The sequence below is a fragment of the Hordeum vulgare genome, chromosome 4H (genome assembly GCF_904849725.1).
Source record: "Hordeum vulgare subsp. vulgare chromosome 4H, MorexV3_pseudomolecules_assembly, whole genome shotgun sequence".
NCBI lineage: Eukaryota > Viridiplantae > Streptophyta > Magnoliopsida > Poales > Poaceae > Hordeum > Hordeum vulgare.
In genome coordinates, this window is record NC_058521.1 from 363,258,130 (window position 1) to 363,278,821 (window position 20,692).

At 44.2% G+C, this 20,692-nt stretch overlaps 1 long non-coding RNA gene across 1 annotated transcript; it reads right to left on the reverse strand.

Annotated features, from left to right (window-relative positions):
* Positions 1–1,276: 1,276 nt before the first annotated feature.
* Positions 1,277–4,021, reverse strand: LOC123448629. Its single transcript, XR_006631873.1, has 2 exons — positions 2,589–4,021; positions 1,277–1,572 (listed from the first exon to the last, which is right to left on the reverse strand). It is a non-coding gene; the product is annotated as an uncharacterized LOC123448629 (long non-coding RNA).
* Positions 4,022–20,692: the final 16,671 nt, after the last annotated feature.

Here is a 20,692-nt window from a genome sequence, read left to right on the forward strand (position 1 = left end):
CACCGAGCTGGTGTAATAGCCTCGCAGAATGTTTGACAAGGACGAAATTGTCGTGGAGGCTTCGACCAGTGATAAAAGCATTCTGACTCTTACTGACCAGTCCATCAAGTTTAGGAGCGAGGCGCAGCGAGAGGACCTTGGCGAAGATTTTGGCCACAAGATGAATCAGGCTAATAGGCCGATAATCATTGAGTGCACTGGCATCAGCTCGCTTGGGCAACAGGGAGAGCAGCGCTTGGTTCAGGCTAGCAAAGCCCTTGCCTCGCATCTCAAATAACTGTTGGAAGACGTCGACGAAGTCTTGCCGAACCGTGCTCCAACAGGCCCACAGAAACTCTGCGGTGAAGCCGTCCGGCCCCGGCGCCTTACGCGCAGGCAGGCGCTTAATCGCCGCCCAAATCTCGTCGACGCTGAAAGGCGTGTCGAGGTCATCCAGGTCCGTGGGCACGATCAGCTCCGACAGCTCAAGAGTTTGCTCGCGTTCGATGGCGGTGCCCAGGAGGGCATCGTAGTGCTCGTAAGCTGCCTGGGCTAGACCTCCTTGCTCGGTGACCATTTGGCCCTCCACGGCGAGCCCGAAGATCCTAGTCTTCTGCCGGCGATAAGAGCACTGTCGATGGAAGAAGACGGTATTGGCATCGCCGTCCTTCAGGTAGGCCAAACGAGCACGCTGGCGGGCCAGCGTGCGCTCCATTGAAGCGAGCCCCAAATATGAGACTTTGAGCTGCTTACGGAGCCACTCCTCATGGGGTGACAACAGTCTGTCCTCTTGCGCCTTGTCAAAGCGTGAGATAAGCTCACGAGAGATGGCGAGCTTGCTTCTAATGTTCCCGACGGATCGGGAGCTCCAACTGGTCAGCATCCACGCCGTGGCCTGGAGCCGAAGCATCAAACGGCGGAATGGGTCAGCATGGGTGACCGAGTTCCAGGCTAAGGTGACCGTCTCGTGGAAACCGTCGATTTCACTCTCACCCACGCACGATTGGCTACCGGATGTTCCACTCCCAGATGCCATGCTCTACCAAACCTAACTGCAACTCTGCAAGCAGTACAAATATCAATCATTCATTATTCATGACCCACAGCAGCACAAGCATTGAACTAGTGACATGAGTAGCAAGCAACGGCAGCAATCTACACACATTCAATGAGCAACAACTAGCAAGCAGCCAAGCACAACATCCAGCAGCTTAATGGAAGAAATCAGATCTGAATAAAATAGATCAAGAAGTTGAGGAGAAGCTGTTGGGTTCGGGATTGGGGTGGGTTACTTGCCATCGGGAGAAGAAGAAGAGGTTGTTGCCGTTGGGGTAGCAGTCTCCGATCGATTCCAAGCGATGTCGATGATGGTGGTGGCGAATGCAGGCGGCAACAGCGTCGCTCCAACAGGTGATGACTTCTATCCAGAAGAGACCGGGACCTAGGAGCTCCTTCTTGTTATGTCGAGAGCTGCGTGCGACCCCTGCAAAATAGGGTTTCGTTTGGTCCAAGGCTGTGTTTTGGGCTGTTTTTGTGTCGGGTCGTATCCCCACCGTGTCCCTGTCGTATCACGTTGTCTCCATAATTTTTTTCCTTCAAAAAAAATCATAAATTAGGGATACTCCATGATACGTGTATCCCGCCGTGTCAGCGTGTCCCACTGTATCAGGACGGCCAAACAACAATTCTAGCCGTGTCCGTGCTTTTTAGCCTCTCCTTGCGAGTTATCATATGAAATTAGCTTTACACGTAAATATCGCTTTTAAGAAAGTACTACATATACTAGACAGTCAAGTGGAAGTTTAATTCAACAGATATTGTCCTGACTGACCGCCTGTAAGTTTTCTAATCTATTAGCATGGAATGTCTCGTGTTTTCAAGTTTGCAATCCTTGTAAGTTTAGCACCATTTGACGATGATAGGAGTAATAGATGCAAAAGCTATCTAAAATGTCTGAACTAGTTGTTCTGCATGTTATGGAGATGATTTTTCTATCCTTTTTTCAAATTTCTTATGTCACATATTTTCTTATTATGCACTTACTTAGTACTACAAAATATTTGGAAGCAGAGGTAAACATTTATATTATCATATATATCTTGCGCTAGTTACTTTGAGCCAGACATAAATATAAAATCTCTATTTACTTTTCTAGTACAACTATGTGCCTAATAGCATGTTGTCTGCATATACTATGATGACAGCAACATGTGACTTCAAATATTCATGATAATAACTACTGAATATGCTAATAGTTGCACCATTTTTAGTAACTCTAGTGGAAGTTGCAGCATATAGGATGATTGTCATCGAGAATAAGACAACCAAGCAATGGCGCAGTTAGAGGGTGGACAGGGTGGTCCACGGCCCACCCTGAGATTAGGAAATGATATTTATACCATAGCAAAAATTCTAAAAAAAACTAAAATTACATGCATAATTACACTGTTGGCCCACCCTCGCGAATAGCGCTAGGTCCGCCACTACAACCAAGACACATCATGGGGCGACACAAGAAAAAATCATCACCTCGTGGTAGCTAGATGACTTAAACAAGTATAGATGGTTCCCTTCAATAGAAAATTAGAGGGTATATCACACTTGCATACCATATATGAATGTGCCCTTCCTTTGCTAATATCCCACGAACAAAGCAGCCAAACACCTCCCATGAAACCCATGGCCTTATCAAGGAGCACATAAGAATTAAAGGTTAGTTCCTGTCATGGTAGTTCAAATTCTACAAGCAACAAAGAAGGAATCAACCAATGTGTCTTTCCAGTTCAGATGTCCAAAATATAGTTATTCTAAATTTATAACATCATTAAAGATTGCAGTATAAAAATTGTCTAATACTAAAAACACATTAAAATTAATTAGTTGATCAAAATCAACCAAGCACCTTCCATGAAAGACATGGACTTGTCCACTGGCACACAAGAGTTATCAGTTGGTTCCTCACATGTTAGTTCAAAATCAGGAAATAACAAAGAATGAGCACACAAGTGTTCAAAATCAGGAAATAACATAAAATAAAATGCAAATGAGATAACATGTTATTACTCCATTGATCTAACTAGTGTAGGAAGCTAGAACATCCCATGTTTATTGCTATTGTAAGCAGGCTGGATAATGACCGGACTAGCATTTGCTTGCAATATTTTTTCGAGGAACTCTGCTTGCAATATCCCCTACTAACATCTTCCATTAAAGATCAAATTAACATCCTGCTTGCATCTCACGGGAATTATTAAACTAGCTGCTTCACAATTATATCTAACGAATCCTAATTGTTCTTGTTATGCACTCACGAACCAGGGCATGTGTACAACTATAGAAACTAGCAAATATGCTCCATGAACAAATCAAACTCCAACGAACCTGCAGGAGCAAAATAAGAAATTTGCTTCTAATTCATCAAATGCTACACAATAGGTATTTGAGGAATTGAACACTTGCTCATCAGGGAGAGGAACCAGTGGGTTTGAGGTCTTCTTAGTCGCCCCTACTGCCATGGGCGACGACACGACTCCCTCCAACCCGTGTGAGCTGCTGAAGGGGAGGAAGGGAGGCCAGTGGTGTGGAACGCTTTGGGGAGGGAGGCCGATGAAGGGAGACACAAAGGGGAGGCCGCAAATGCGTGAAGCTCGGCGAATCTAGAGCAGGGCAGATAGGAGGGGGGATCAGAGATGCGGGTTGCGTCTGTGAGGCAAGATCGAGGCGTCGTGGAGGGGAGGTTGGAGGGGACGTGGGTGCAGCGGTGGACGACGGGGTGTGGCTGCGGCGGTGCGCCGGAGCATGCGGATGCGGCGGCATGGATGGATGTTGCTAGGTCATGGGGACGGGCTGGAGGGAGGTCGGGGTCGGAGATGATGTGGGGTGAGGGAAACAGCGGACGAGCGGCGGCGTGCAGGTCTGGGGTGGCGGCGCGGTCGGATTAGGTTTAGGGTGTGTTCTCTGTGGGTGCCGAGACACAGAGAGGGGTGAGTTTGGGGATCAAATCGGGTGGCTCTTATGAAGTTTATCTTTTTCTTCTATTCGGGTGGCGAGACACAAAGATAGGGGGATTCGCACATGACTCTCTTTCCACATCATTATTTTCAGGTCTTGTCGAAGCTAACAATACCGATATTTTTTGTGTTCCCAAGAATTAGCGACATAAAAAATCGATAGAGACTATATGTATCGATAGAAATGACGTCGGTGCTCTGGTAGTGCTTTGGTGACACATAATGTATCATGAGCTTATATAAGAGTAACATACTATGTGTCAACATAGTTTGGGACAAAAAATTGTCGGCGATGCTCACTTTTACCAAGAGATGCATGTCGTCTTTGTAGTGTCGTGGTTTAGTGAGTATGAATAGTAGGAGCTGCAGGCTCAATCACAGTTTACGATTATAGCCACCACTCGGCATACCGAGACAAATCAAACTTACAGTTTTTTACCCGAGAATCACTCGAAGGATGATGGGACCATTGCTTCAACAAAGATGTAGAGGTTGATTCCGTCTGTAGTCCGGGTGGCAACCTCCATGGACATCTCCATAAAGTCATCAAACTTGGCGTTCTTCCTATTGGCAACCTTGAGGTTCTTCAGCTTCTCCTCGTCCACTCCCTTCAATGGATGGGGACGAGTGACACGACGATCTCGACTCCAGCTTGGGCTGCTAACTTCTTCCAGGATTGCACTCGGCTGGGCAGCTCCTTCACTCGGTCGATGATGGCCTGCATGTACTTTGAGAATTCCTCACCAGGGGCAACTTCTCAATCGATTTCTGAGATAGTTGAGCTGAGCCACTTGAAGTAGACGAGCACCTGCTTGATGTGTTCCTCTAGTCGGAGAAGAGCTAGAGCTGCGTTGTCCCTGAAAAGCCCCCGTGATGGATCCAAATCCTTCTCAATTTTCTCAGTCTACCTCATCAACATTGAAGCAGAATTCTGGACACAGTTAAGTGATGAAAGAGATCACAGATCACCTAGAAGTTGCCAAAAAGGTACAAGAATCACTCGGGTCAAGGGCGTACCTTTAAGCTCATCGCTCATGTCCTTGTCGAAGTCCTCGATAAACTACTCTAATTCGAGCTTCTTGACCAAGACATGCTTGAGTTTAGACTCCCACTCGGCATAGTGCTTCTTTAGTTCAGTGGTCTCCTCAGAAGATTTCTTTGCGGAAACCTCCGGAGTTTGCTTCTCCTCCTCTAGTTCAGCTTGTCGTGGGCCACCTTAATCTTCCGATTGGCCTCCTTCCAAGAGGATTCCATTTCGTTGCCCTTCTTCTCGAGGGCTTCCTTCATGGTATCTAAAGAAATAAAAGTCTTCAGCCTATCAGCAAGCTCACAATTTTCGCTACGGACATCTGATAAAGTAGTCTCGGTCAAATAGTGAGAAAGAACAAACGCTAATGTAGTCGGGTGGAAAGTGTTTACCTCCAAGTAAGCGCTTCTCGTGCTACATGCATGAGCTCTTGTTCTTCTCGGCTTCAAGGCCAAGGCGCAGGTCCTACACCTCCTTCTCCATGTCATCGTAGCGGCCCCCGAGCTCACGGACATTCTGCCAACAAAAGTCACAATTAGCCAAACTTCGGCAAAGGAAACTCTAATCTTGGGCTGCTTGGCGGCCTTCCCCGCTGATGACACAGGTTCACTCCACCCTCTCTTGGAGCTGTGAGTCGAGGCAGTGGATGCAGTTGGCTTGGTAACGCTCGAAACCTTGGCACCGTCGGTACGGGCCTCGAGGTCCTAGCGCTCCTTGGAGAGGGCCTCGACTCGGACTTCCTCATATGGGGAGGACTCCGCCTCATCCCCGTCCTCTTGATTATCGTCACTCTCCCTAGAATACTCATCATCATCGTCATCGTCGTCGCCTCCTGAACCTTCAGGGCGCTCGGTATCACTCACCACGTCGATGGGCGTACGATCGGTTTGCTCACACCGGGCTGATCAATGTCGTCAAGGTCTGCCGAGTCGAAAAGTTAAGTTCAAGTCAAACAAGAGAGAGACAACGACTATAAAATCACATGGCCAGGTTAAACTTCAAATTACCTCATTCGACGGATTCTCCGCTGAGAAGGGGGGCTCTAGTCTGGTACCCATAGGGTTGCCATGCACCGGGGTGACGCCCTTCAGTTTGGCCTCCAACTCCTCTACTCCGAGCTCTTTCGGGTGAACTCGGGTTGGATCACTCGGCCCCTCATACATCCACATAGGACGGTCCCTAGCCTAGAGGGGATGAATCCTCCACTGGAAGAAGACCTCCTAAAGAACAAATGCTCCCTAGGGTGGTTTTGATAATTGATCACAACATATGCACCATTTTACTAATATGTTTTCCAAGTATATTTCAGAAAGAGTTCAAAAGATGCTATGGCTTAAGGTTTATGTTGATAGAAGCGAAGTTCCCGATCTTTCGATGAGATGGTGGCTATCGATTTGGTGGAGACGACTTTGACGATACGACTACAAACGTGCACGACGTTGCGCCTTAGCAATCGCTAAACCAATCTCCAAGAGTTTATTGACCACGCCGGAGCACGATCAACCTGACCACGAAGGTCTATTCCTGCAAGCAATCGAAGAACAAGCAAAAAATATGATATTCAATCTGAATATTGCGAATATATATGAAGTATTGTTAAGCGTGGGGATCCAAAAGCGGTCTTAGTCTGGTCGTTGGACACAAACAAAGTACACAAAGTTGCAATGGCTAACTTTTAACTAAACAAATCCCCAGTAAAAAGCTCTTAGGTTGATCTACTTATATAGGAGCAAGGGGTGGCGGCCAAGGAGGTGGGAGGACGTCCCAAGGCATCCTAAAACTAACCCTAGGTCGTACAAGGCCTATGGGTGTAACGACTAAGATGCGGTCATTTCCTATTTAGGGGATGATGCCCCAAAAGGGAAAGAAGCGCATCTAAGCGTTTCGCAAGCGAGATAAACATAGCACATACATAATTTAAGATTGACAAATAGGGCATTCATTTGCCATATCACATAGATAATATCAGAGTTTACATCCACACATTTATTCAGACAAGGTAGTTTCGCTACGGACTACATAACACGAGGAAAAGACTATGTTATCCCGCATGCTTGCCCACGATCACGACCACGGCCTCAGTCTTCTGGGTAGTTCACGTACAGGCGGTCGTTCTCCTCATCGTATTGATACGCCAGCTGCGTGCCATCTGGATCACCTGCATCGGGCGTACCTATACCTGTTGGGGTGTTGAAGTAATCTGTGAGCCACGGGGACTCAACAATCGATGACCATGGTACCGAAACTAGTCAAGTTATTAGGTGAGGAAGGTTCAGTGTTTAGGTTGCAACATCCTAAGCTTTATGGTGGCTAACTTACGTAGAACATAGTTAGTATATGGTGGTCTACGCGAGCGGTCGAAAACTAGGTGATCACTAAGTGATCTTGAACACCTACTTACGTCAAACATAACCCCATCGTGTTCCCGGTCGAAGAGAGGTCTTCGAAGGGAACAGTCACGATTACGCACACAGTTGGCAGTTTTATTAGAGTTAGTTCAAGTTATCTATAACCGGATGTTAACAAATAATCCATGTTGCCACATAACCGCGGGCACGGCTTTCCGAAAGATTAAACCCTGCAGGGGTGCTCCAACTAGTCCATCACCAACGGTCACGGGCCGCAAAGTAATCCTCTATCACGAATCTCGTGATCTCGCTGGATTCCTTAGAGGAAAACCTCAACTCTGGGGAGAACCAAAGCTTCACCGGGATTCCTATACGCAAGATATATCGCTAAGGTAAGGCAACACTAGCAGGACCTCCCGTTGTGTCGACGACCCCGATAAGAGCCGCGTATCTCAGTCTCAGGACACGACAGATGAGCTACGCGCATGATGGCCTGATAGAAATCTCTCAAGTTGCCCTGAGTTGGCCCCGCACAGTGCTCTAGTTTGGACCAACACTCATGAGGAGCACTGGCCCGGGTTGTTGATTAATTCCCCGGGGTAGCTATTCCCTATGCAAATTATTATTAAGTGATTAGCAAATTAAAAACCAATGTTGGGTCCTATCGGACAAGCTTAACACTATACGATTTATCAAGGGGGTCCCATAACAACCCGGAACGTGTTAGGAGCGATCAGTTATGGATTCAAACACCGGTTGCCGAAACTAAGGCGGCAATAACGGAACAAATCACCCGGCAAAAGGCTAGGCCTTCCGTCATTTACCAAGTATATAGGTGCATTAATTAAATAGCAGTTAAAACATAATGATATCAAATTCTCATGTTATCACATGAGACAGCTGGCACCTGCAACTAGCAAAGCTATCATTAGAAGCTGAGCAAGCCTACTTAGCCATACAACATTAGCTAGGAGGGGAAGGTGTTTGGGTTTGATGGCAATATCAGGAGGCAATTATATCAAGTGGTAGGCAGCCAGAATATATCGAAGGAAACGTGATTCTAAGCATAACAAAGCTAGATACGGTATCAAGGTCACGGTCATCTTGCCTGTGATGTCTTCAGCTTGGATCTGCTCTTGTTCGTCCTGCACGTACTCTTCATAATCCACGTACTCACTCTCCGATCCCGGTGCTACCCAAGATAAAAATAACAACCCATGAACACCAACACAACAGGATGCAACAAACACATGATGCATGAGATGAGAATGAAGCATGCATCTCTAATCTAGTCACTTGCATATGCATGAGAAGAGAAGATAAACTTCTGGACAGAACTTTACACTAAGCTATCTTGACATGCATGAAGATGGCATGAACAGGTGCATCACGAGAAAACGATGCAAAAGCATATAAAGAACATTCCGAACGGAGCTACGAATCAACCGGAAACTACGAAACAAGATGTGGAGTCCTACGGATCAATTCCACCACAAGCACACTCCAATGGCACTCTTCTGGTATTCCCAGTTTGCCACATGATCAAACAAATAAATATAGGTGGGGTGGTGCAAGTAAACTCACCACACCACCAACAATATCAACACAAGTTTCAAAACAACTAAAACATGCAATCTGTCCTAAACAACATCATAGCAGTTTATAAGCAACATGCAATGTACCTACAGCCACCCAAATGTGCCAAACAACATATGTGGAAAAAGCTATTCAAAAGCTCCACAAGCCTGAGCAAGAAGATAATATAAAGGAATCACACAGAGGAAGATCTACAGGTGCTAACTTGGACAAAAATTAACAGATTTCAGGGACTTAGTGAAAATCTTTGATTTTCACCAGTTGCTTATGCTCTGAAGCATTTTGACAGCCTCGAAAATAATATCTACAGGAAGTGAAAGTGCATGAAATTTAACAGAGAGCTAGACAAACACAAAAGCTCCAACTCTCTAGTTGATTGCAAGGGCTGATTCCCAACACATGAGCTTTTGCAACCACAACAACAAGGGAAGAAAATAACAGCAGTTTCTCACACTTATTGAAAATCACAGATTTTCACCAAGCTGACAATTTCAGCCACATGTCAACTCTGACAAGGCACAGTTTGCACATACAAACTCCTAAGCATAAAACAAAACTACCATGTTGTAGAGGGGTTCACCTACTAATGCCACATCAAGGAATCATCCTCATAGGCTCAACACACAACATGACACCAAGCTCTAAACATAGCACCAAGACAGGAAAATGACAGTCTATGAAGTTGCTCCAGAGTGAAATCTGATTCCACCGGTGGATTCCTTGGAAGATTCTACCCCAAAAACATATATAATATCTAGGTACTTGCATACCACATGAGGACACAAAGTTGAAAGGAAAAACAACATAGAATCATATAGTCTCAAATAGTGCCATATCACATGTGGTACTCACCATTTCATTATCCACACATGCACAAGCTCACACCCACAACTCCAAAGGTGACATGAGGGGTTAGCCTCATGGAAATGAGCCTTAGCACATCACCACACACACGCACATGCTAGGGGTTCAAAGGAACTCCCCATGCTCACTAAGGCAAAAACCATGCCTTGGTCATGTGTGTGTCATACACACACATGCACCTCACTACACTCACACACATGCACAACCTACACATATACACACTACTCCTACTCATTCTAGAGAAACTACAACAACAAGGGTTTGACTACACACACATATGCATATACAAGCTAAAATAAAAGGAAAACCTACTGGTTTGTCCATAGGCACAAGCAATCTTGCTGTCCAAGCAAGCCAATGTTCAACACAAGCAACAGCATGCAAAAAAAATAAAAGGGGCATCCCTGGGATCGAACCCACGATCACCACTAGATCGACAGGCAGCCACACCACTACGCTACAACACTGGACTTGACAGAACAGAGGGAGCTACCAGGGTAAGCTTCCCTGTTCGCTATTGTACCAGAACAACAAACAAAAAAGGGGTGCGCTTGCGGGGGCTCGAACCGACGACCTGCGCGAAGCAAAATCACCCTACTGCCACTGCGCTATTCGATCGATTGTTACTACACAGGGGGAGGTAACTCTCTTAGGAATACCCCCTGCTTCTCCTACCACGCGACGACGACCGGAACAGGGGAGGGTCAGCGCCGGCGCTACGCTACAAATTGGGCTTCGGGCACTCGCGGGGAGGAAGAGGGGCTCAAGGGGAACCCATTTCACCCCTAAAAACGACGAGAGGCGAACTGCAGCTACGACTCCACGAGCACGGCGGCGTCGGCGACACAAAGGAACTACGGCGCGCAACTACGAGTCTAGGAGAGATCCTACTAGCAGGGGAATGGGGAGGAGATCGGCTGCTCACCCACGTGTCGAGGAGGATGGGCTTACGGAGAGGAAGAAGGCATCGAAGAGGAAGAAGCCGCTGCGGAAGAAGTCGTCGGAGCAGAGGAGGAAGGGGGTCGTCGTCGACGTCGTGGAAGCAGAGGCGATCGGCGTCTCCTTGCTGCGGGAATGGACTCCCTTGGATCTCCGCTTGCTCCTGGAACGCTTGGAGAGGAAGAAGGGGAACGGCTTCGACGGCGGCGACCTCAACAGGGGCCGGCCATGGCGGAGGAGGATCTCGGGCCACTTCCTGACGGCGCCAGGGAGAGGGAGGAGGAAGATGGAAGGGTTAGGGCTTCGAAGGGAAGGCACTGTGGCTTTATAATGCCTCAGGAGGCGAGCTGAGGCCGCATGATATGGAGAAGGAGGAGATCAGCGGAGGGGATCGACGCCGTACAAGGGTGACGATAGCGAGGAGGAAGAAGGACGCATCGGCAGTCTGCTCTCGCGAAGGAAAGAAGAGGTTGGGCCGGCGAGGGGAGGAGGCCCACTCGGTTGGCGCCAAATAAGCAGAAAAGGAAACCCAAGTTATTTCCTATTTTAAATAAAACAGAGACAAATAAATGCACATAGGCAAAACTGTTGACCCTAAAATAAAACAAAAATGCCCCTGGTCATAAGGGAATTATGACCCAATAAAATAAAATGAAAAGAGGATTTTTGGGACAACTAAAATAATTACAAATCAGATTTATTTAAATATGGTTTTGAAGGTAAGCCACATCAAAACAAAGTTTTAAAACCCCTCTTTCACATATCCACACTCACAATAAAGGCACTAAAAGGTCAACATTTTAAAACAGGTTTTCCAACAAGGTCAATATGGGTCTTCTCCAAATAAAAGGAGAAGGAGCTATTTTGGAAATCTAGTTTTGAAAACAAGCAAGTTGAAACTGCCACTTCACACATGATGGATCACACCCAAAGGAACCACATCACCACATGACCACACTCATCATGGATCACCACAACAAACACACAAAGGACACAAGGATGCAAAAGAGATGGCATGGCATGACCACATAAAATAACACATGGAATATAGCTCACATAGCAATGACATCATGGACCCACACATGAAGGTTCCAAATATGGCAAGATACATATGGGGCATTACAATGGGCCAAGTGGAGGTGATGCAACACCTTTGGACTTGTTGTTTCACTCGGATTCTGGTGCAACGTCATATTGTTTGGTTGATATCTCCATGCTTCGGGCGAATTTGAAGGTGATTCCAATTGGGCTGGAAAGCACATAAAATCTACTTTGCATCCCAAAAAGAATCATCCAATGCAGAGTGTGGATGCAAAAGTTGATGGCGTTTTGGTACAAGTCTGTCTGTGCAGTCCGAATTTGAGTGCAGAACGTGAAAGACTTGGACCTATCTTCTCTTGGGCTAAAAGTGACATGAGAGAACTTCTTGAACAACAACTAATTATTTACTTTGATATGAGAGGACCTCTTGAATAGCACCCAACCATTTCCTCTTCCCTTGTCATCACACGTGGTTCATACAAGTGTTCGGCCATTCTACATTTAGGCATAAAATAAAAACAGGTGAAATATTTTTGTTGTGGATAACATAAATAAATTATTGCATGACTTTTATCAGAAATCACCTCAAATAAATACACATATGCAATGATTGTGGTAATATCCAAGGTAGTCATATCCTCATCATCCTCCCCTTTTTGAAAATAAAGTCGTCCTCGGTGCTGCTTAATCTGAAATGTGGCTAAGAAAAGACACAAGGTGTACATGTTGTATATGTATATGTCATCCATTTTTACTTCCCTTGATTTTTTTCACATATGACACATGTATACATGATTAGCTTTGAGAGGTTATGAAAAATAATACCAAAATATTATCACAAGAAGTAGAACGCATGAAAATATTGCAACTCAGTTTGCACATATAAGTGAAGCACTTATTTATATCAAAAGGTTGACAATGCTCACCACTAAACCATCCCAACATTGGCGAAGAAACTTGAATTGTTTCAAATTTACATGCTACAACAGGTTGTCATAAGGAAACATGCAACATGTCATTTGACATAGAACCGTCACCAATATTAGAGGTCATATCAAAATGATTAAACTCTGGCGAAATAATTTTGAAAAATATTTGATGTAAATTTGATTTATTCTCTAATTCACATGGTTCTTTTTCATCAACAGTTAATTCAATCGGTTCACTCAACATTGTTGATATTGTACTTAGTTGATCACATGGCAAAGTGAAATCATGAACATAGTCCTCCAAAATAGGTTGCGTGACCAAAGTAATGCGTAGCTCATCACATGGTACACTGCAATTGACAAGGCATTCATCACACTCATGTGGAGGTGGAAGATAAGTACTTTTTCCATTACCTATTATGATCTACTCAGATGATGTAGACACTCTTCATGGTAACATGTCACATGGTGAACGTGATATAGCCCTCACAACAATTGATGTGGTCATCATCGTACGCCTAGTAGTTGAATGAACAACCATATCAACTCTTGGAATAAGCACCTTGCACTCTTTCTCCTTGTGGGCAACATGTTGTTTTATTTCCTGTTCAACTTTGCAAGAAAGATGAAACAAACGATCCATAGGATAACACTTTTCATTAATTAGTATCTCCTGAATATCATGGTTTAATCCTCCCCAAAATCTATCTGTAAAATCTTCTTCACTTTCTTCTAATGAGGAATGCAACAAGGTTGTCTGTAAATCATCATAATATTTAACTTGTTTTAAATGTTGTAACTTTTAAATGTTGTAACTTTTTAATCATGTCACGAGTATAATAAGCAGGAACGAATGTGTGTCTCATGGCAAGTTTCAAATCATCCCAAGTAGTAGGTATATAATTAGGGTGTAACCAACAATATCCACTCCACCAAACTGAAGCATAGCTGGTGAAAGAACCAATCGCGACCTTAACTTTCTTATGTTCAACAAAATTATGGATAGCAAATATATCATTTATTTCAAATTCCCATTCAATACATAAAGCAGGTCTAAAATGGCCATTGAATGATGGTATAGGAACATTAACCTCATGATGTGCATTTGTATCTCTTTGCACCTCTCGTAACAGTTGTTGTGGTTGCACGTCTCCCACAACCGAAGAACCCCATGAACTGACAACTCTGGATCCTGTCATGACTAGTAGAAACAAGAAACAAAAATCCAAGAATATTGTTCCTATGAACTACGAGGATGTGGTGGTAAAACGCTCACAGTAAAGCAAATATCAATATCTTACAAATTCTTACCATGCAACAGGCGGTGACCGGCAACCGACGGTGTTAATATATTTGATGATTGAGTAAAGCGATTACCAGGTGAACGTATGGATACACGGTGTAGAAATATGTGGAGCTTTGAAGGTTTTCTTAACTCAAAATATATGGCACAATTCAGCAAAAAGTAATGCAAGTTGAATAATTGCTCAAACTCCTAACTAGTGGTGGCAGTCGACTAGTAAGAGATAAAACAATCTAAGCCCAGATACAAAAGCACAAGATTGAAAACCAATGACAATATGATAGCTCGATGTAGCGAGATATAAGTGAGTTATAAACGCAATGTAGAACAAAGCTCGAATAGATGATAGATGGAGCAGTGATCAAGTAGGAGCAAAAAGAATGTCCCGAACAGCGAATTGTACAAAGCAGTGCGATAGAGATGCTAGCCGGCTAGAGTGTTTTTTTTGTCAACTTCTTTTCAATCTCTTTTTTTGGTCTTTTCTTTTACCTTTTTTCTCTTTCTTTCTGTTTCTTTTTTTTCTTCAATCAAGCCAGCTAGTAACAGAACGCACGTACACAAGATGGTATTAACAACAACTTGAATGGTTCTGATCGCTGGAACGTGTGTGCTAATAGAGCTGCAAAAGCTGGCCAGATAAAACAAGAGGTAAAACGAGGCACGGTTCATGGTGGAGCATGTGCTACATGCATGCAAGAGAATCTGTATGGAAAAATCAACGGCCAGAACGGCCAGACAATGTTTTCCTTGGTGTCAAGGGCACAATGCTGGTGGATAGCGGCGCTGCGAGGATGGTATCTGTGTAGCAAGGTGCAAGCGACAAACAACAAGAGTCAACCTCCGGTAAACAAAACGGCCAAGAATCACGGACAAGAGATATACTGAAGTTAACTTTGTGCATGCGGAGCGGCTAAAAGTGTGGCGGTGAGCCGGTGAGGAGAGAAACACGTCCAGAAAACATATTTTTCTTACGAATATAGTAGATTCAAACCTTTTTTTTCTAGATTGAGGACGAGTGTCCGGCACAGGATATAGGGTGGACAAAAGATGTTCGGTTTAGTAGATGTTTTTCTCCCAAACTAATTTAAACCAGCACTAGTATTAGATGAATGCAATAAAAAATTCAACTAAGGCAAATACTAGATGCAAATTGCTCAAGGCTAAGAAGATAGGTACAGAGGATGAACTAATCTAAATTTTCAGCTCTTTTTTGTGGGTTATAGGATGGAAAACAATCTAATCTACTAAAATTGTAAATATATCACCGATAAATCTGAAAACTGATATCACTTGATAGAGGCGAAGTTCTCGATCTTTCGATGAGATGGTGGCTATCGATTTGGTGGAGACGACTTTGATGATCCGACTAAACGTGCACGACGTTGCGCCTTAGCAATCGCTAAACCAATCTTCAAGAGGTTATTGACCACACCAGAGCACGATCAACCTGACCACGAAGGGTTATTCCTTCAAGCAATCGAAGAACAAGCAAGAATATGATATTGCAATCTGAATATTGCAAATATATATGAAGTATTGATAAGCATGGGGATCTGAAAGCGGTCTTAGTCTGGTCATTGGACACAAACGAAGTACACGAAGTTGCAATGGCTAACTTTTAACTAAACAAATCCCCAGCAAAAAGCTACTAGGTTGATCTACTTATATAGGAGCAAGGGGTGGCGGCCAAGGAGGTGGCACTAGTAGAAAAGAGGGCTTTGGTCCACTTGATGAAATCCCATTAGTCCCGGTTCACTTACAAACCGAGACCCATGGGGGCATCGGTCCCGGTTCGTGAGGCCAGGGCGCCGGCCGGGCCTCGTGGGCCATTGGTCCCGGTTCGTCTGGTCCATTTGGTCCCGGTTCCAAACACGAACCGGGACCAACGTGCCTCGCTCCTGACCCACAACCATTAGTCCCGGTTTTTGGCTGGAACCGGGATCCTATGCTTAACTTTAGTCTCGGTTCCGTCCACAAGCCGGGGCCAATGCTTGGCCTATATATACCCCCTGCCGCGAGCAGAGCAGTGCACTCCTCTGTTTTTTTGGCCGGCCGCGGGAGAGCCTTGTGGTGCTCTAGCTCACCTCCTATGCACATGAGGTGTTTGATGAAATGCTCAAGCCACACTTAAGCTTTCTCCTCTCGAAGCTCCTTGTCCAAGCTCCATTTTCCTCAAGTTTTGTGTACCTTTGGCGGCCCGTCTGTGTCCCATCTCCGTCCTCACCGCCGTCGATCGCCCGCGCCCATCTCAACTTCGGCACCACCTTGGTTAGTCTCTTCTCCTTATCTTCTTTCTAAAAGAAAAAGTGTTTACTTGTATGACTTAGATAGATACTTGTGTAATTTTCTTACTTCTATTATTGTTTGTTATTATATAGTACGGTGGTTTTGGTATCCGCCTCCGTCGGCCCTCGTCCTGTCTATGACTCGGATGTGGTATATATTATCTTTTATAACTATTTGTTTTATTTAGTGTTTATGACAACTATGCCGACCAACGTGACATAGATTTTTTAATCTAGGAGGTATGTGAACCGGAAATTCGAGCTGACATACAAATTCTTGCCGAGAAGTTAAATTTGGTTGAAAAAGAAAATAGTTACTTGGAAGAAAAATTACAATGAGTTGAAGAGGAAAAGATGATATTGGAGTTGGATGTTGCCGATGTGCGTGACGATCACAAGATCAATATGAATGCAATGCGCTTGAAGATTAGAAATATTAGAAAATATGCCATTAATATTGAGGCTTGGTATTATCGCATTGGTTGCATTTGTTGTTATGATCGCATTTGTTGTTCCATTTAAATTTAATAGTTTCAATGTATGTTCTAATTAGATGCTCTAGAGAGCTATATGTTGTTCAATAATGAGAACTATGTAAGAACGTTATGTATTTATTTTGGTCACTACTGTACTTTGGCTTTAATGCGATGATGAATTTCTATTAATTTGGTCACTTCTCTATTCATGATATGTTGTAATGGTTTTTAATACACTTTATTATATAACACACGCAGATGAACCGGCAATGGATGTACGGTGACCGATGCACCTCCGAGTATATTAAGGGCCTGCATAAATTTCTCGAAGCGATTGAGGCAAACAAGGAGAATTGTTTTATTCATTGTCCATGTACTGTCTGTGGGAATACGAAGGAATTCTCCAACTATAAAACCCTTCACTTCCACCTGCTTCAGAAGGGTTTTATGCCACACTATAATGTTTGAACCAAGCACGGAGAAAGAGGGGTTATGATGGAAGACAACGTAGAAGAAGAGGATGATGACAACTACCTACCACCTGAATATGGTGATGCTGCAATGGGGGAAGGTGAAGATCAAGAGGAACCAGACGATGTGCCCGATGATGATCTTCGTCGGGTCATTGTTGATGCACATATAGAATGCGAAAGTGTAAGGGAGAAGTTGAAGTTCGATCGCATGTTAGAGGATCACAAAAAGGGTTGTGCCCAAATTGCAAAGATGACAACACAAAGCTCGGTACCACACTGGAATTGCTGCAACGGAAGGCAGACAATGGTGTATCTGACAAGGGATTTAGTTCGCTAATGAAATTAATGAAGAAGAAGCTTCCAAAGGATAATGAATTGCCCGACAGTACGTACGAAGCAAAGAAGGTTCTATGCCCTCTAGGATTGGAGGTGCAGAAGATACATGCATGCCCTAATGACTGCATCCTCTACCATGGTGCGTACGAGGATTTTAAAGCATGCCCGGTATGCGGCTCATTGCGGTGTAAGATCAGAAGAGATGACCCTCGTGATGTTGAGGGCCAACGCACCGGGAAGATGGTTCCTGCCAAGGTGATGTGGTATGCTCCTATAATACCACGGTGGAAACGTCCTTTCAGAAACAAAAAGCATGCTGAGTTGATGCAATGGCACATAAAAGATCGTAAGAAAGACGGGAAGTTGAGAGCGCCCACTGACGGGTCGCGGTGGAGAAAGATCGAGAGAAAGTGGAGCGACTTTACACGTGACCCAAGAAACGTATGGTTTGGTTTAAGTGCGGATGGCGTTTATCCTTTTGGGGAGTAGATCAGCAAGCATAGCACATGGCCTGTGACTCTATGTATGTATAACCTTGCTCCTTGGTAGTGCATGAAGCGGAAGTTCATTATGATGCCAGTGCTCATCCAAGTCACTAGGCAACCCGACAATGACATTGATGTGTACCTAAGGCCATTAGTTGATGAACTTTTATAGCTATGCAATGGAAATGGTGTACGTGTGTGGGATGAGAACGAACATGAGGAAATTGACCTACATGCGTTGATGTTTGTAACCATCAACGATTGTCCTGCTCTCAGTAACCTTTCAGGACAAACAAACAAGGGATACAACGCATGTACACACTGTTTAGATGACATCGACAGTATATATTTGGACAAATGCAGGAAGAATGTGTACCTGGGGCATCGTAGATTTCTTCCGACCAACCATCAATGTCGAAAGAAAGGAAAGCATTTCAAAGGTGAGGCAGATCACCGGAAGAAGCCCGCCCTTCGTACTGGTGATCACATACTTGATATGGTCAATGATTTACAAGTAATCTTTCGAAAGGGTCCTAGCGGACTATCTGTTCCGAATGACGATGCGAGACACGCACCCATGTGGAAGAAGAAATCTATATTTTGGGACCTACCCTATTGGAAAGACCTAGAAGTCTGCTCTGCAATCGACGTGATGCACGTGATGAAGAATCTTTGCGTGAACCTGCTAGGCTTCTTGGGAGTGTATGGGAAGACAAAAGATACACCGGAGGCATGGGAGGAACGTCGACGTGTGCATGAAAAAGATGGCATGCATCCAAAGCAGTATGAAAGTCCTGCCACCTACGCTCTTACCAAAGAAGAGAAGGAAATCTTATTTGAATGCCTTCTCAGTATGAAGGTCCTGTCTGGCTTCTCGTTGAATATAAAGGAAATAATAAATATGACAGAGAAAAAGTTCCAGAACCTAAAGTCTCATGACTGCCACGTGGTTATGATGCAACTGCTTCCGGTTGCATTGAGGGGGCTTCTACGGGAAAACGTTCGATTAGCCATTGTGAAGCTATGTGCATTCCTCAATGCAATCTCTCAGAAGGTGATCGATCCAGTAATCATGCCAAGGTTAAGGAGTGATTTTGTGCAATGTCTTGTTAGTTTCGAGCTGATGTTCCCACCATCCTTGTTCAATATCATGACACACGTCCTAGTTCCTCTAGTCGACGAGATTGTCATTCTGGGCCCTGTATTTCTACACAATATGTTCCCCTTTGAGAGGTTCATGGGAGTCTTAAAGAAATATGGTTGTAACCGCGCTAGGCCAGAAGGAAGCATCTCCATGCGCCATCAAACAGAGGATGCCATTGGGTTTTGTGTTGACTTCATTCCTGACCTTAAAAAGATTGCTCTCCCTCAATCGCGGTATGAGGGGAGACTGTCTGGAAAAGGCACACTAGGAGCAGACTCAATAATAAGTAGGGACGGGCATTCTTGGTCTTAAGCACACTACACAGTTCTACAAAATTCTACCTTGGTTACCCCCTATGTAGATGAACACAAGAATATTCTGAGCTCCAAACACCCAGAGCAGTGTGATGACTCGATTACATATTAACACATCAGGACTTTTGGCAGTTGGTTGTAAAAACGTCTCATGTGTGACAACACTGTTTCTGATGAGCTGTACTCGTTGGCCAGGGGACCATCTTCGACTGTATTGACTTATCAAGGGTACGAGATAAATGGGAATACATATTACACAATCGCCCAAGATCAAAAGAGCACCAACCAAAACAGCGGTGTCCTCTTTGATGCAGCAACCAAGAGGGGAAAGGACACATACTATGGTTACATAGTGGACATATGGGAACTTGACTATGGACATGATTTGAAGGTCCCTTTGTTTCAGTGCAAATGGGTCAATCTATCAGGAGGTGGGGTACAGATAGACCCACAGTACGGAATGACAACAGTGGATCTGAACAATCTTGGGCACGCAGAAGAAACATTCGTCCTAGCCAATGATGTGGCGCATGTTTTCTATGTGAAGGACATGTCTACCAAACCAATAAAAAGAAAATATAAGTAAGCGAATACATCATACGATGAGCCAAAGCGCCACATAGTTCTTTCAAGAAAAAGAGACATCGTGGGATTCGAAGGCAAGACACACATGTCTGAAGATTATGAAAAGTTTCATGAAATTCCTCCCTTCAAAGTCAAGGCTGACCCAAGCACCCTATTAAATGATGAAGATTATCCATGGTTACGGTGCAATAAGCAAAGAACACAAGCAAAGAAAAAGTGAAGAAATGAAATCCCTTTGTAACAGATGAGCTTACGTATGAAACCGTGATACTTCGAAAGAGATTGTTCGTTTTGTACACGAAGTGCATCCAGTTTTTGCCGCAACCCTCTCAACTTTTTAGCACATGCTATGTGGGTGAAATGATGATACCATGCCAACTTTCAACATTTTAAGAGTTCATTTGTACTGATATTCAATTTAAGGGTCATTTAGTTCAAAAAAATAAGTAAATGCATGAAAAATACCAAATGAAGTCAGAAATAGTTGAAAATTGATGATGTGGCTTTGAATGGTGCATTTTGAACACACAAAAAGTCTGGAGTTAAAATAAGTTCAAA